Below are 16,010 nucleotides of genomic sequence, written 5' to 3' on the forward strand. Positions count from 1 at the left end.
GGCCCGGGCCCCCCGGGATCCGCCACTGCCCCCACCCCCCAACATTTTCTACATAATGCTACATGTTAAATTCATCCATTCATCTATTTATTTATTCAATATTCATTCATTTTATTGCCGAGAGATATTTATGTTATGGATAGAGATGAAAAATTTTCACCTTTTATTCGCCATAAAACTTTCGCAAAACTAACAACGTAAGAATCACCTTAGCAATTTGAAAGGCCTGACAGGCGTATGCCCTTAATGTATTATTTATACTACTCTTTCGATAGCCATTCATATAGGTTTATTTCACATGAAACAACAGACTGGGATTTTAGTTTCTACCCCTATATTTATTTTATTCACAGTCAACTGAGGGAAATTTATGGCAGCGAAAATGTCATGATTCATGTTGGTCATGTTGGTAAAATTAGATAACACACAAACAATTGAAGAAAAAAAATTGAAAAATAATTATAGCCTAAAGCATAGAAGTATTAAGAAAGAAGGATATAAAATTGAAGAGGGAGACTAAAAGAAAAATGGGGAAAAGGAGGGGTGTAATCGAAGAAACATCCTGTATCGTATTATAAACAAGCACTCTTTTCGCTACAAAGCCACGACGCTGGATTAAAAGGCGACACAACATGAATACAAACTTTTTGCAAATCTATACCAACCCTGGCAACTTTTTTAAAAGCCGGACCTATTTTTTGTCATTGTGATCACTGTCGGAGAACCGAACTTCAAGCATTTCTTAATATCAATCATATCTAATTTTGTCACAAAATTTAACTTCATGACTAGTAGGCCTACATTAAATTACAAATCAATAGACCACATCGTTACCCGAAATTGTCGGTTGCTCGAACGAACGGCCAAACATCATTGCAACATTCTTCGGGGGGGGGGGGGGGGGCTTCAATCCCGGCCTCCCACCTTATTCGCCTATCATAATAAGGACAATTACACCCCAGAAAACTACTCCCAAGGATAATTACCCAAATGACAATTACCCCTCGACGACTCAAACTACGCCCAGAAAATTACCCCCGATGACGATTACCCCCATCTCTGAAACTTAACCCCTATATAGGACATTGACCCCCCCCCCCCCCCCGGGACAACCAAGAACAATAAAAGGGGAAGTCAACCCCGATAATAAGTTCGGTAATTTTTAGGGGGAGATCATTTTCAGGGTGGGGGGGGTAAAATTATTATCTATCCCAACATCGTATAAACGATGTTCACACAGGGAAAATTTTCTATAAACATGTTTAAAACTGTTGAGTTAAACACGTTTATACTAATCATCTATAGATACGATGAATTTTAGCTGTGTGTGAAAAGGCTGCATGTTATTGCAATGACGACCTTCGTCATTGCCTTGTTTTCGTTCACATTCTGCCCCATAAATATTCTTCTTATCTTCGTCAGAAAATCGCATTCGTTTTGCACGTAGTGCTTGTTATTCCTAGTTAGGTGCTTAATTTTCTCATGTCCATTTCCTTTCAAATTTCGTATGGTCAAGGGTGAGTTTATGTTACCCCTGGGGGCAATATGTCTTTCTACACAGCCATTCTCAATGTTTTCAAAGTAGTAGGCGTCATGATTCTCAGTATCATTATATGGCTGTATTCCTCTTTTGTTATGTACATAGCAAAAGAGGAATACACCCTTGACCATTTTATTATTGTTTTGGTTTCGGCCAGGAATACAGACTGGTCAAATGGCCTAATCCATCAAAGTTATGAGTCATGTTTCGGGCTATACTGTAGGACTGGTAGGATTTCCCTGAATTCAAGTTCGGGGGGAACATGAAAGGAAGTGGACCTGTTGACCAATGGGAATTTAATATTGTATGACCCTTCCCACTTTCTCAAACTGTTGCCCACTGGCGTACCTATGGGGGGCAGGGGGCAGAGTGCCCCCCCCCCTGACGGGCTCCAGGGGGGGGGGGGAAAGAAAAAGGGGAAAGAAAAGAAAAGAAAGGAAAGGAAAGAAAAAGAAAAAAGGAAAAGGGAAGAAAAAAGGAAAGAAAGAGAAAAAAGGAAAAAAGGAAAGAAAAAAGGAAGAAGAAGAGAAAAGAAAGAAAAAGGGAAAAGAAAAGGAAACGAATAAAAATGGGGAAATTTAAAAAAAAAAGACCATGGTCGTACGCACCAGGGGGGGGGGGGCAGTTGACCCCAGATATTTTGAAAACGTACAGTTTTTTTCCTGAAAATGTAGTGTAGGCCTATACCAAATCCTTCAATTCTACTTTTGAAAATGCAAAAGTACCCTCTTGACCAGTTCGGTCGCTCGAACTCCCTTCACTCCTTTTGCTTTTGAGATTCTTCGAAAACTTTTAACGCATCTTTCCCCCTCCCCCACCAGAAAAATATTCCGCATACGGCCCTGAAAAATTAAAACAAATGAAAATAGGAAAATATAAGTGATATAACAAATTCGAAACTCTTCGCTGGCGCGAACTGCTTGCTAGCCTATTTTGTATTAAATGTTTTCACTTGCTCGTCCCCCTGAAAAAAGAAAAGGATTAGTATTGCCTAGAATACAATTGTGCCTGCCCCGACCTGCAACCATGGCAACAATAACACACAATACAGTGCGTCCCAGAAAAAGCGAAACCGAGAAGTATCGATGTTTTATCATAACTTAATCACAACCATAATGAATGAATGATACATATTTGGAAAGCTTAGAGTCTCCTCTTTCAGTTGATGCTACTCCGATGATGCATATTTCACGCATGAGTGATTAAAAGCAATTTGAAGGAAGGAAACCAAAAAGACATTTGGCGGGCGGTATCTGAATTTCGAAGAAAAATTCACATTTCTAGAAAGTTGAGTTTCTGCCCTTTCATATGACACCTCAATCAGGAAAAATGAGCGAGGAATAACAAAGTTCTGTTTGTTTAAAGTAGCCCTTACATGTTCATAATTTTAACAAACGAATTCGTTTTCACTGGGTGCTTGCCGTAGCAAAAAGCAGATTTGACAAAAGACTTAAAGTAGATATTCATTGATTTTAAAAACTAACTTTATTTTCATTATTGCAAAGTTGAAGCTTTGATTCGACAAGGTTATCAAAATTCAATGCGTGGACACATTCGAAGTAATGATTATTATAAATTACAAAACGCTTAAATACAGCCCCGGCATAGCACCTGAAGAGCTCTCCGAACGCTGCTGAGATGTGTGAGATCACAGTATGGACATGATTTGCACAAGCAGACGATGTCCCATGACATCTCACACATTTTCAGTGCCTGTGTTTTCATCTTCTCTTGAGTTCTTTCTTTTACTTCACTACCGTCAGGCTAAATGTATAATCTATTGCCTCACTCTAAACCCCGCGCATGGTTTATTTTGATGACAAATGCAGCGATACAAAAATAAAGGAATCTGTTGCTTGTAAGCAAAATAAGACGCCATTGTATATTCAGCTGCACACTACGCGGTATGTTCGGCGTTTCAAGAGGGAACAAAATGCCGTCCTTAATATCATTCCGGGGGTTTTTCAATTTGAAAATCTGGTTTCTTTGATTGTTAATTAACCCCTATCCTGTGTATTTACAAGCAAAAGATTTTAGTTATCAGAATCGGGTCATATCCCTTTTGAATGGTTTGACATGCCATTACATTTATATACACTAAACTCATTATAATTTGACAAATAATAGTTTTGCAATTATGTTCATTCTTTTTTGGGATGTCGTCTGCTTGGGCAGTATTGGTCCATATAGTGACGTTATTAAAACATCATTATTTTCCGGCGAATCTCTCGTATATTCCAGCTAGTATGGAGGTGGTTGTATTTGTATTTTTGTAAATCACCCGATATGTAGTTGACCTAAAACTTGTACGATGGCAATCTGTTAGCTTACCAGTTTCTAGTGATACATTAGTTGACATATTTGTGATTTTCTTTGAATTTCACCTTTAACTCCGTTTCGTTGACAATCAGCCATGCATGAAGACTCTCGTCTACGGCTGATTGTCAATGAAACGGAGTTAAGTCTTTTGTTAATTTCGTTTATTGATACGGCAGGCAGCCAGTGAAAACGAATTCGTTTAATAAAATTATGGAAATGCAAGCACTACTTTAAACAAACAGAACTTTGTCATTCCTCGCTCATTTTTCCTGATTGAGGTGTCATATAAAAGGGCAGAAACTCAACTTTCTAGAAATGTGAATTTTTTCTCGAAATCTAGATACCGCCCGCCAAATGTCTTTCATATGGCTCCGTTTAGTCTCATTTCACAACGCCCCCTATCGTCAGAGCATGGTCAGATTCAGCAGCCTAACATGTTAGCCTATGGACGTTTTTTTTTTAAAATCGTTAAAAATTCATTTTTTGTTTAAACGAAAAGCACATCCACCCCGACGTACGTTATCACTAGCTCTTTCATTGGAGCCCTCATGTCTAATTGACTTTTGAAAGTTCACCCACCGTAATTTTTCAAAATAGGTTGCAAGCTCGTCATTGCCTATAAAACACATGTGAAACAAGTCTAACTTTGGACTCAGTTTACCAAGCGATTTGAAGATTATAGGTCGAGCACACGAAACATAAAAAGCATGAATTATCATAGATCACTTCTGCCTATTTCGTTTTGTCCATTTCATCCAACCCCCCACCGTAATTTTTCCATTTAGTAAAAGCAAACATTTTGCCGAGTTTAGCAAAAACATGAATATTCATGAACGGTCAGACAATACAGCCTTTTAGTACGTAACGTATTGTAATAACTTTTGGGAATTCTTTTATAAGAAAATGGGGAATTTAAAGACTGCAGGGGTAGATGTTTAGTCTAGCCTAAATCAATGCTCACGCAAGGCCAGGGCCAAGTCATACACACATACAATTACAGTCTCTGAGAGAAAGGAGTTATCGAACAATGATTTTTAAGTAACTGATGTTTATTCACAAGAAACATGATGGTGATATCCAACATATTTACTTGCCACAACCTAATAACAGTTACACTTAACTCACATTTATACTAGTTCTTGCCCTTTGGCTAATTGATGATGCTCCCGAGCAACATCCTCCCAGCTGCGCGCCGGTGTTGGAGCTTCCCGGAGTTACCCAGCTCCTATCTCTTAAGTTCTCACAAAATCTGTCTGTCTCAAAACTACCTCGGCCTCAGCTCCAAACTTTTACACACTCCCAAAAACCTCGCCCAAATTAAAGCTAGTCTCCAATTCAGACCTCCCTTTTTAATCGTTCGAGCATCCAATTTCTGTAACACTGCCCCCTCCTTAACTTTGAACGTCTCGTTCAACACTAGGAACTTCAAAACAGGAACCTGTCAGTAAAACAACAATAAAGATAACAAGAAATGTAAAATACTAAATCTAAAAATAACAACATCATTAAAAATGTGAAGCATTAAAAATGTGAAGCATGGAAAACACAGAATAGGAAAACCTGAAAGAAATCATCATAATTTCTAAAGTAGCACATTAGCATGGCACAGTCATTTATAAACATACATAAATTACCTTTGTTTCAGCCTCACAAAACAATTCTTAGGTTGTGGCGAATGCATACATAAAAGCACTTGCAAAATGAGACAAAGCATGCAGCATATGCATCTTACCTGATATCATTGATCGTATATTTCAAATATCAATACAATAAACTGGACTTCAACTCTCAGTATACCAGAACAAAATACATCATACATGAATATAATTGTTGTTCCACATCAGTCTGGTGACTCTGGTCAACATGTTCAGCCTGTTGCACACTTAAGTAATAATCACTATAGAACAAAAAAAACTGGATATAAACAAAAACACTTTTTTTTTTCCCTTTTCAATATCACCTTTAAATATGGCAAAAGTTAAAGGTTATTCTGGTATAACCATCAAGTTTGGTATTCGTCCTCTTTGGTAACAACAAATAGGATATCTCGATTCATTTTAAACTGGTTTGGTTAGCAAAATTAGAGTTGCCAACAACACATAAGTACAACCCTGGAAAAAAAAACATAACAATACTCTGAATTTATATGCCAAAGCGGAAACGCTCATTTCAACTGCCAATATAGAAGAATTTATACAAAACAAAGTTGTTTTTACAAAATAACCTGATCTTGTAAAAACATGATCATGCATGATTGTCCATAGATTTCAAAATGACTTTAAGTCATTAGAAGAAAAAAAAAAGGGCAAAGCGTCCATTTGTTATTATTAATAGTTATTACAGAACGGCACAAATCAATTCCACATTTCGAGTTCAGATGAGTTAATCGCTCATCTGTGATTACACCTAATGCGAGAAAGCCACTTCAGTTTTCTCATTCTTTCTACTCTCTTTGATACATCATAGTAATGTGATTTCTACAAATCCTCCTGTATAAGAACACTTTTCTCTTCACAAGTTCGATATCGAGGAATGCTAATAGCACCAAAATGTTGGTCCCTCAGTTCTACATTCAACTGGTTCATTCGTAAAGTTCAGCAGCACAATGGAATAAGTGTTTGACTCCTTAAGTTCATTTGCGTCTCCAAAGTTGCTTCAGCTAAATGAAGTCCTGTCACCAATTATTTGTTCCTCTGATCAATGCAATAGATGAAATTCCACCTATAGTCCATGCAAGTGTTCACTATAAAGGTTTTCAAAGTTTGATGGATTTCGTAAGGCTGCATAAAATTGCATGGCATTATCAAAATTGTTCACCATTATAAACACGAACCGCGTTGCCATGGAGACCAGATACGCTCATCCGACACGTGTTGCCATGGAGACCAGATTTGCTCATCCGACACGTGTTGCCATAGAGACCAGATACGCTCATCCGACACGCGTTGCCATGGAGACCAGATTCGCTCATCCAACACGCGTGAAGATACTTTGGGACGGCATCCCGGCGTCTTGCGGTACTGGCATCTCGCGTCCTGGCTTGAAGCTTCCTCGGTAAGGTACCTCACTATCTGCTCGTCAGGCCTCAGCTACGTGATGGAGAAAATCTGCCATCCAATTCTGGCTTCCAAGTAGATATTTCTGCAACAAAATAACATCTTTTGCAGAAAAAGGTGTACCAGACTGGTACAACCATATATGCGTATATTAGGTATACTCATGCAGAAAATTGGCTTTCATATAAATAGCCGTAATAAGAGAAAATGCAACTAACTAGGTTGTGGCAATATTATTATAAAAACTTATTATAATCTCAATATACAAAAAAAAAGAATTCTGCCATATTTGTTTTATAAGCAGTTACACAGCAACTTCACTGAAAACTTCCCACACAGAACTGTGCTGTATCCCTGCTGGAAACAGGTACTGACTTTCAAGCACTCTAGCTCTGCTAATGTGAAAAGAACCAGCTAGTCGTAAGCATAACCATTAAAACCTAACAAACAAGGAATTTAATGAAAACCAAGTCCTTAACCATAACAATATCCTTGATTTAAAATAATAATCCATAACTATGTGTAAATGTAATCCACTACAATTATAGACAATGTGATAACCGTGATACACAGCTGTCAAAGTTACCAGCTAATCCCAACCATATCTATTGGGAGACTTCCTTTGACGATGCTGATGCTAGTGACTGTTTTCTCTCGAGGGTTCTTCATCCAGAGCATCATCAGGTTGTCACACTTGATGTCTCTCGCTGAGCTTGGAATGCTCCTCAGTACTAATTTGTGTTGCTTCGGTAATGAAAGAACAATTATCATCACTTACATGGAGCCAGGGCTCCTTCTGTCCCTTGTACTTGCAAAGACGTTCTCTGTGAACCACTCTTGGTTTACTCCTTTTCGTCAACTGGATCCTGTAGACTACATCGTTTATCTTCTTTAGAACAGAGTAAGGGTCTCACAAGTCTGACATCAATTTAGGTGATACACCTTTCTTCCTTCGAGGATGCCAATATCCGGAATACAGGTCAAGGGCGCAAAACCACTGGGAGCCCGTCAATGCATCTAAGATGTCGTCAATACGAGGAAGCGGGTAAGAATCTTTCTTTGTCACCCGATTCAAACATCGATATTCCACGCAAAAACGCATACTGCCATCTTTCTTAACGAGTACAATCATTGAACCCAACCTTTGGTTGCTATGAATGAATAAAATAAATAAAATAAATAAAATAAAAAAAACCCATTCTCCTGATGCTGGCTCTATCACTCCTTGAGACTTCATCTCATCAATAGCTCTGACAGCCTCCTCCCTCTTAGCTAGGGGTAAACTAGGTTCAGCATCACCCGTCTCTATCTTGTGTGCGACTATGCTTGTCTGTCCCAAGTCCATGGATCCCTTGGAGAACAGGTCTTGTCGTCTCAGTAACAACTCCCGCTTTTCTTCTGGTTGTCCCTCAGACAATCCTACGCTGCTTCTTTCAGGCAGCGACCTTAAACGCGGAGCGAACTCGCCTGTGACTTCTCCTGCTTCTCCAACATTTTCCTCTTGAGATTCAACATCATTGACAACATCAACTCGCTCACATTTACCTACACAATTACCTTCTTGTGAAGATTGGGTATGCTGATTCAAAAGTGTCCTGCCAACCATCACCCCTCTGAGGAAGAGTCCTTCTGCTTCTCCACCCAGGGATGTAATGACAGGAGCCTTGCCATTTCTAGCCGTGTTCCGCTCCTCGAACACGACTAGTTGCCGTTTCCCTCTGCCATCATCGAGGCCTCTACTTGCTTTCTCTGAACACTTGGTGATGTCACTGGGCTCTGGTCTCCAACTCTGGCTTCCAGCACCTGCAGACGCCTTTCAATACCCTGCTGTGCTGTGGAAGATCTGTCAAGGTGCGCTATAATTTCAGCCTGGTTACTGACGGCACTTTCCGCAAACTTCTCAAACGCTTGTAGGAGGGCGCCAACTCCTAGAGGACTCGAAAGGCGACCCCTCCCTCTTGTACGCGTACGTGACGAGATCCGTGAGCGATGCATGGTTGAGAGTCGATAGTCACTTCAACAACTGTGTATCACCCTAAACCCCTGTTACTTTCATGAGCCTACTCTTGCTTTATTTAGAAGTTTTATAAATGGAAACTATAAGGCTACTGTATTTAAAATCCCTATACAAATTTCACGTCAGGTTCAGTATAGTTTAAACTTTTCCACAATAAAATCCAATGAAGAAGAATATAATCCTAAAGGGGATTAAAATTATTTAATTAGTTAAATGGCAAATAAAACAATCCCATCAAAATAAGTTACTTAAAGTGACTAAATTTACTACTAAGTTATATCTTAACTTCCCCAAACAAAGTAGCTTATCGGGTTTGCAAAGCAAGACTAGCTTATCTAGCCTGCGGGACTACCAACTTTCCCTTTGCTCAGCACATGCACTGAAACACCGATCCTAAAACATTACTACACACACACACACACACCACTACAACGCGTTGCTCCCCGTATACACACAGAGCTTTTGCAGTGCAGTGGTGTACGATGCCAATGACAATGAACGTAGGCTACTGCCATTGACCTATCTTAACTTTATACTAGTTACTATATCAAAATATGACTTATTCCCTAACTAGACCTAACAATCTTCTAAAATTCCACCTTTCAAATCCCACTTCTGACACCAGTGTAATAACTTTTGGGAATTCTTTTATAAGAAAATGGGGAATTTAAAGACTGCAGGGGTAGATGTTTAGTCTAGCCTAAATCAATGCTCACGCAAGGCCAGGGCCAAGTCATACACACATACAATTACAGTCTCTGAGAGAAAGGAGTTATCGAACAATGATTTTTAAGTAACTGATGTTTATTCACAAGAAACATGGTGGTGATATCCAACATATTTACTTGCCACAACCTAATAACAGTTACACTTAACTCACATTTATACTAGTTCTTGCCCTTTGGCTAATTGATGATGCTCCCGAGCAACATCCTCCCAGCTGCGCGCCGGTGTTGGAGCTTCCCGGAGTTACCCAGCTCCTATCTCTTAAGTTCTCACAAAATCTGTCTGTCTCAAAACTACCTCGGCCTCAGCTCCAAACTTTTACACACTCCCAAAAACCTCGCCCAAATTAAAGCTAGTCTCCAATTCAGACCTCCCTTTTTAATCGTTCGAGCATCCAATTTCTGTAACACTATAGTGAATGGGAATGTGCGATGATCCGTGTAGGAGGTAGAGGTCAGTGGTTTGTGCTGGCAATGTTCACGCGAGCGAAAAATGAGACAATCGGAGCAATATGTTGGTTTCCTTCCTTCAAATTGCTTTTAATCACTCATGCGTGAAATATGCATCATCTGAGTAGCATCACATGAAAGAGGAGACTCTAAGCTTTCCAAATATGTATCATTCATTAATTATAGTTGTGATTAAGTTATGATAGAACATCGATACTTCTCGGTTTCGTTTTTTTCTGGGACGCACTGTATATGTAAATGTTGCTAAAAGAGACTAATTCATTTTTCTAGCTCGCTACACTCGCTCGCAAATAAAAGGAATAGACATTGCTTTGGAAACAATTGTGCCCACCCTTGACCTGCAACAATATCATTAAAAATGGAAGAGTTTTTTCGCCCTCTCGCCAAAAAGGAATTGAATCGCGTTAAACGCGATTGCGTCCATCCTGACCTGCCCCAATAAAAACAAGTTTATTTATTAATTTCTATTAAAAGAGAATTTTTTTTGTTTTGCTTGCTCGCTATGCTCGCTCGCCAAAATGGAGTTGCCACCGCTAACGTGTCCGCCCCAACCTGCAACAACCAGTTAATAATTATGTACCAAACGTTATTCAAAGAAGTTTTGGTGTGCTCGTGCTCGCCAAAACGGAATTAACATCACCTTAGACATGGTTGTGTAAGCCCTGCCCTGCAAAACAAAACAAAAAAACACCAAAAAATCTGAAATTTATGAACCAATTATCATTACAAAAATTTTGCTCGCTCGCCAAAATAGAAATAACACCGCTTTTAATAATCACGTCCCTGACATGGAACAATGAACCCAAGTTTTATGTACCATATTTTCCCTATAAAAGAGAAGTGATTTTTTTTTTCGCTCGCTACGCTCGCTAGCTCGTGGAATTATGTGCCCACCACTACCTGCTACAATATCATTAAAAAGAGAAATGTAGGGGGTTGCCTGCCCGCCAAAATGGGATTGACATTGCCTTAAACATGATTGTGCCCGCCCCCTACCTGCAACAATGAAACAAATTTTATATAGCAATTCATTGAGAGAAAGATGTATTTTCGCTCGCTAGCTAAAATGGGTATAAAATCACCCTAAACACAATATTGTTCCCGCGCACTGCATGGGACAATTGAACCAAGTTTAAGTGGCAATTATTAAAAAAGAAGTGATTTTTTTCTTGCTCGCTACACTCGTTTGCAAAGAAATGAAATTAACGTCGCTAACAAGTGAATGTTCCCACCCCCAACTTGCAACAATACCAGTTTATATACCAAACGTTACTTAAAGATTTTTTTTTTGCTCGCTCGCTCGCCAGAAGTGAAAATTAGCATCGCCTTTTTTGTTTGTTTCGGTCGCTTGCCCCCCCCCCCCCCTGACGGAGTACCCCAGGTACGCCACTGCTGTTGTCCAATAACATTTTAGGAAAGTCCTACACTGGTCCATGTATTGTAAATGTGGTATAAGTGCGTGTAAGGAGGAGAGCTCCTCAGAAGAATGATCGGCGAAGAATAATCGACGGAGAAGAGTTGACAAGAATAATTGTTAGAGTCGGGTTGAGAATCGAAATGTAGAACTCAGACTTTTAGAAGAATTGAGAAGAACTATATCAGTCAGATTGAGAATCAATACCGAGAATAGTGACAGAGCCCAGAACTAAGAACTCAGATTCCGAAGCGGAATCAGAATGGGAACATTGTGATTACTGAGCAACACTAAGACTCTAAATCAGAATACAACTACAAAGCATCGTTCTTCGCTAGTCGATATAAAGGGGTGTTGACGGCCACAGAATGCTGAACGAAACTTCATAAGTCAATGACAGAACTTCATTGATTCAACAAGTTGCAGTGACGGTGTTCGTGGTGATTGCCTAATCATCTGCTGGGCCCGTATTCAATAAACTTCTAAGACATTTTTCTTAAGTCTAAGAAAATGTCTAAGAATTTGTCTAGGTTAAGAAAGTTGCCTTAGCCGTATTCTAAACACGTAAAGCAGTTTGTCTTAGCCAAGACGAAAGATAAGACAAATTCTTAGACCCGATGACGTCATGTGGGAAAGTTGATGTGGTCGACTCGAGCGAATTAATTGCAACTCGATTTGCCTATGTAATTTGCGTGTTAAAATAAAAATCGCACCGCACGAAAATTATACACTAACATGTATGGGAGAGCGTAAGGGAGGAACGATGCTCACATAATTATTTCGGGATTGACCAACTGACACTAAAACAGTCTAGTCAAGACCACCTGAGGCTAGATCTAACATCCACTGTAGGCTTTTTATACTTTTCTGTCAAACAACTCCGAGGAGCCCAACCGGGCTTACTTATTATGTCGCAGCCGCAGGTCTGTGAGTATGAAGGGAGCGCCGTCGCTAGCCGGCCGACCAGCGCTAGCTAGCATTGGATTTGGAGCTACCCTTTCATTGTTTTACATCGTCTACTGTTATGATGGCCTAAAATTAATCAAATGGCTAAATGTAACCTTTATCAGACTCATACTATAACAAATTTTGTCTCACCTAATATTATGCCGATTGCACATTATTCCCTGTTTCCATACTTTAGCGCCAAAGACTAATAAAGTAAGAGACGGTTTCTTTATATACGACAGCCATGTCATGATTTAGTGTTATGCATACTTATGCTACTACTCGTTTAGTTGTGAACAAACAAACATACTAGTACAAGTACAAAGAGCCTATGGCGCTCCTGCGCGCTGCGCCGTCGACGCTGTATATTACGCGAAGCTTACGTTGTTATATAGGTCAACTGATAACCTGCGCTCGCGCTGCGCGCGCTGCATGCATTGTTTTTATTCCATTTGATCGAAACCCGAAGCGGTTGCTTGCAGCATCACTGAGCTGCCGGTGCCAAAGCCCCATTTAAGCATCCTCGTAGTATGCTTAAATATAGGGTAGATTTCTTACTTATCTTAGATATCTCGATTGTATTAGAATACGACATGCTACTTAAGTCCTTTTTCTTAGATAAAATCTAAGAATCCTTCTTAATCTTAAGGCAAATTTCTTAAGTCCCCATTGCTGTTATAGAATACGATTTTTGGCTAAGATTTTTTCTTAGCCAAAATTTAAGAAAAAGTACTTAGATTTCAAGCTTAAGAAGTTTATTGAATACGGGCCCAGAAGCATGACTGACGTAGCTAGGGAGTTGCAACTGGACATCCAGAGGACGACAACCACGATCGCACTTCGAATCGGATCCAGTTCGTTGTTGAACTTTTAGAGAGCTCTCGCGCGCACCCCCTCGCTTGATTTAAGTAGCGGTACCGTGAGTAGATTTAAAATGAGATTGATATTTTGCTGTTTGATTTGTTGTTGATGATGATGAATGTTATACTTATATATTTTTTAAAGGACCATGTATTAAGTAAATATAATTATACTTCCTATCGACCATTATTTAAAAGTCTACTTACCTCAAAATAAGACGTGAGAATGTGTGGTGGTCTATGTGAGTAAAGCCAGTCAATCCTTTGATAATTATTATTACCTGAACCCTGGCATAATAATTTAAAAGTGGTTTCCCCTGCCACTATGCCACGGGTTACATATCAATAGTCATATCTATCAATAATTCTATAAATTCAAATTATGAAGTCATTGACAGTTCCATATTATCTTTTGGATATATAGGCTTGTGCAATGCTGGATTAAGAACAATGACTAAACTTCTAGACAAGGAAACATATTTCAGTAAATACATAGGACTGCTACAAAGCTACTGAACCGCAGTGCACAGCGCAAGTTGAGCAATGCAGATGACGTATCATGACGTCATATAATCATGTTTATTCATGTTCATACGCTACCATAGAGATGTATACTTAGTATATTAGTTCAACTCCGCTTCTGCATCCGTCTAGCCATGGGGAGATTTTGGAGGGTCAAAAGTGCACACTGCTTCCACTTTTCATGTATTAGCCTATGAAGACGACAAATTTTTAGTGCACCAGCGAAATGGGGATTTTGGACTGCGCGTAGCGCGCAAAATATTTAAATTAAAATTTTGAATATTCATGACTCTTTTCCACTTATTAGCATATTATCGCAATGAAAAAAAGACAATGCGCATGCGTTACTATATCGACATAATCCTTAATTGGGCTAGCCTTTGGACAAGGCCTCGCGCGCTGCTTGTCTGCCGAGCAGGGTCTGAAAATAGACTAACGCAGTGTGGCTTTACAGCAGTGATCGCTGGACCGAGCCGCTTCAGCGGCTTGGCCTTTGCTAAATTGCGGAGCTCATCATTATGTGCATATGCATGAGGGTCTTACATATACAGCAGCTAGTGATGATCGTGGCCAATCCTAATTGTTTTAACCGCGCGGTGTTTAAAATGGCTTCGTCCATGAAATTGTGGGGGAATCGGTATTCAAATGTACTAAAAAAAAAAAAATAATATCTAGTTCAATTTCGAATAAAATATGAATTTATCAAAAACAATATTCTACTTATTGACTAGGGTATTTATTATTTTGCTACTTTAGTAGATTTATAGTAAAATTTTGTTCCCTTGTTTTTCATTTTAACCTACGCATAGTGGTTCGCACGATCAGCTGGTCGGAATTGTTATTGTACAACACTCGAATCTGTGTACGTGTGAAAACGATGCGTTCATGGAGCTTTGAATTTGCAGGGCTAGCTGCTGAGCTAGCTGCATGCAAGTGAATTAAAATAATGAAAAGGACATCAAATTCTGGTAATTCTGCTTAGGTCTATAATGTAATAGATGTGCAAAAAAGGGTAGATATCTTCTATGCAGTACATTCTGCATGGTTCCTGTGCAAGAGTTTTCCTAGCTATTTCTTATACTGAATATATCATTTTATTGTGTGTGACAAGTTTGGTTCACATTCCTTCATTAAAGAAATAAGAGGTGAAACGATAACTTCAATGGACAGTGCAGTGCGGTGTGAGTAGTACCTCCCGGCCCCCGAACTCTGGGCAGCTTCGGGAGTAGACGCCGATGGGGATGGTGTGCTGGCAGCGACTGTGGTCGTCCGCACAAAGAAGTCCTTGCACAGTGAAATGGCTTGAAAATCGCAGATTTGCCATAACCCGTTGGAAGATTAACAAATACATCTTCCCCTTTCACTGCTGATTTTATAGCTTTTGATTGTAACTCCTTAAAAGATGATAATTTCAACCTTTCGACCGCATATTCAAGGCTCTTTGATAAGAGATCTCCTTCGTCGTTCTGTAACCGCTCAAAAATGTATTTATGATTATACATGTTGATAATGAATAGGCATGAAGTTTTCTCGAATCGTCTACTCTGATTGGTGCGTCGGATTGGAAGGGGCGGTTTGGCCGGTTTTCTGGGTAAGATACTTTGCATCTAATTATCTCCTGATTCGGGAGCGGAAATATAATACAAAACAAAAGAAATAAACTACAACAACCACTCAGGTTAGTAAAGGCCGAGCTGCTGACGCACCTCGTCCCACAGATCACAGTCGTCGCGCGATTAGTCTATGTATTCAGGCGCGTTTAGGGAAATACAGCACGAGTGCCTTGACTAAAGGCTATAATTGGGCCGGATAAATGTAGAACAAAGGTCATGCAGAGTTGTGGAGGTGTGTGTGTTGGGGGGGGGGAGGGGGGGGGGGTAATAAACTTTTAAATGGTTGACTTAGTTAGGGCCACAAACTTCACTGTCACCAGGATGGAAAGTACATTTTTAAAAATTCAGTTCAGTTAAAAGGCAAAAATAATGACCCCATTTCACTGTTGTACCTCAATTCATTTTTTACCCCTTTTTTTTGTTTGTTTATTAACTTAAATAGTTTTTAAATCAGAAAAACTGCACTGATCATTTAGCCGACTTAACAAGTGATATATTAATATTTTAAGTGTCCAAATAATGAAT

Source organism: Strongylocentrotus purpuratus, unplaced genomic scaffold (assembly GCF_000002235.5).
Source record: "Strongylocentrotus purpuratus isolate Spur 01 unplaced genomic scaffold, Spur_5.0 spur5_scaffold_3, whole genome shotgun sequence".
Classification (NCBI taxonomy): Eukaryota; Metazoa; Echinodermata; class Echinoidea; order Camarodonta; family Strongylocentrotidae; genus Strongylocentrotus; species Strongylocentrotus purpuratus.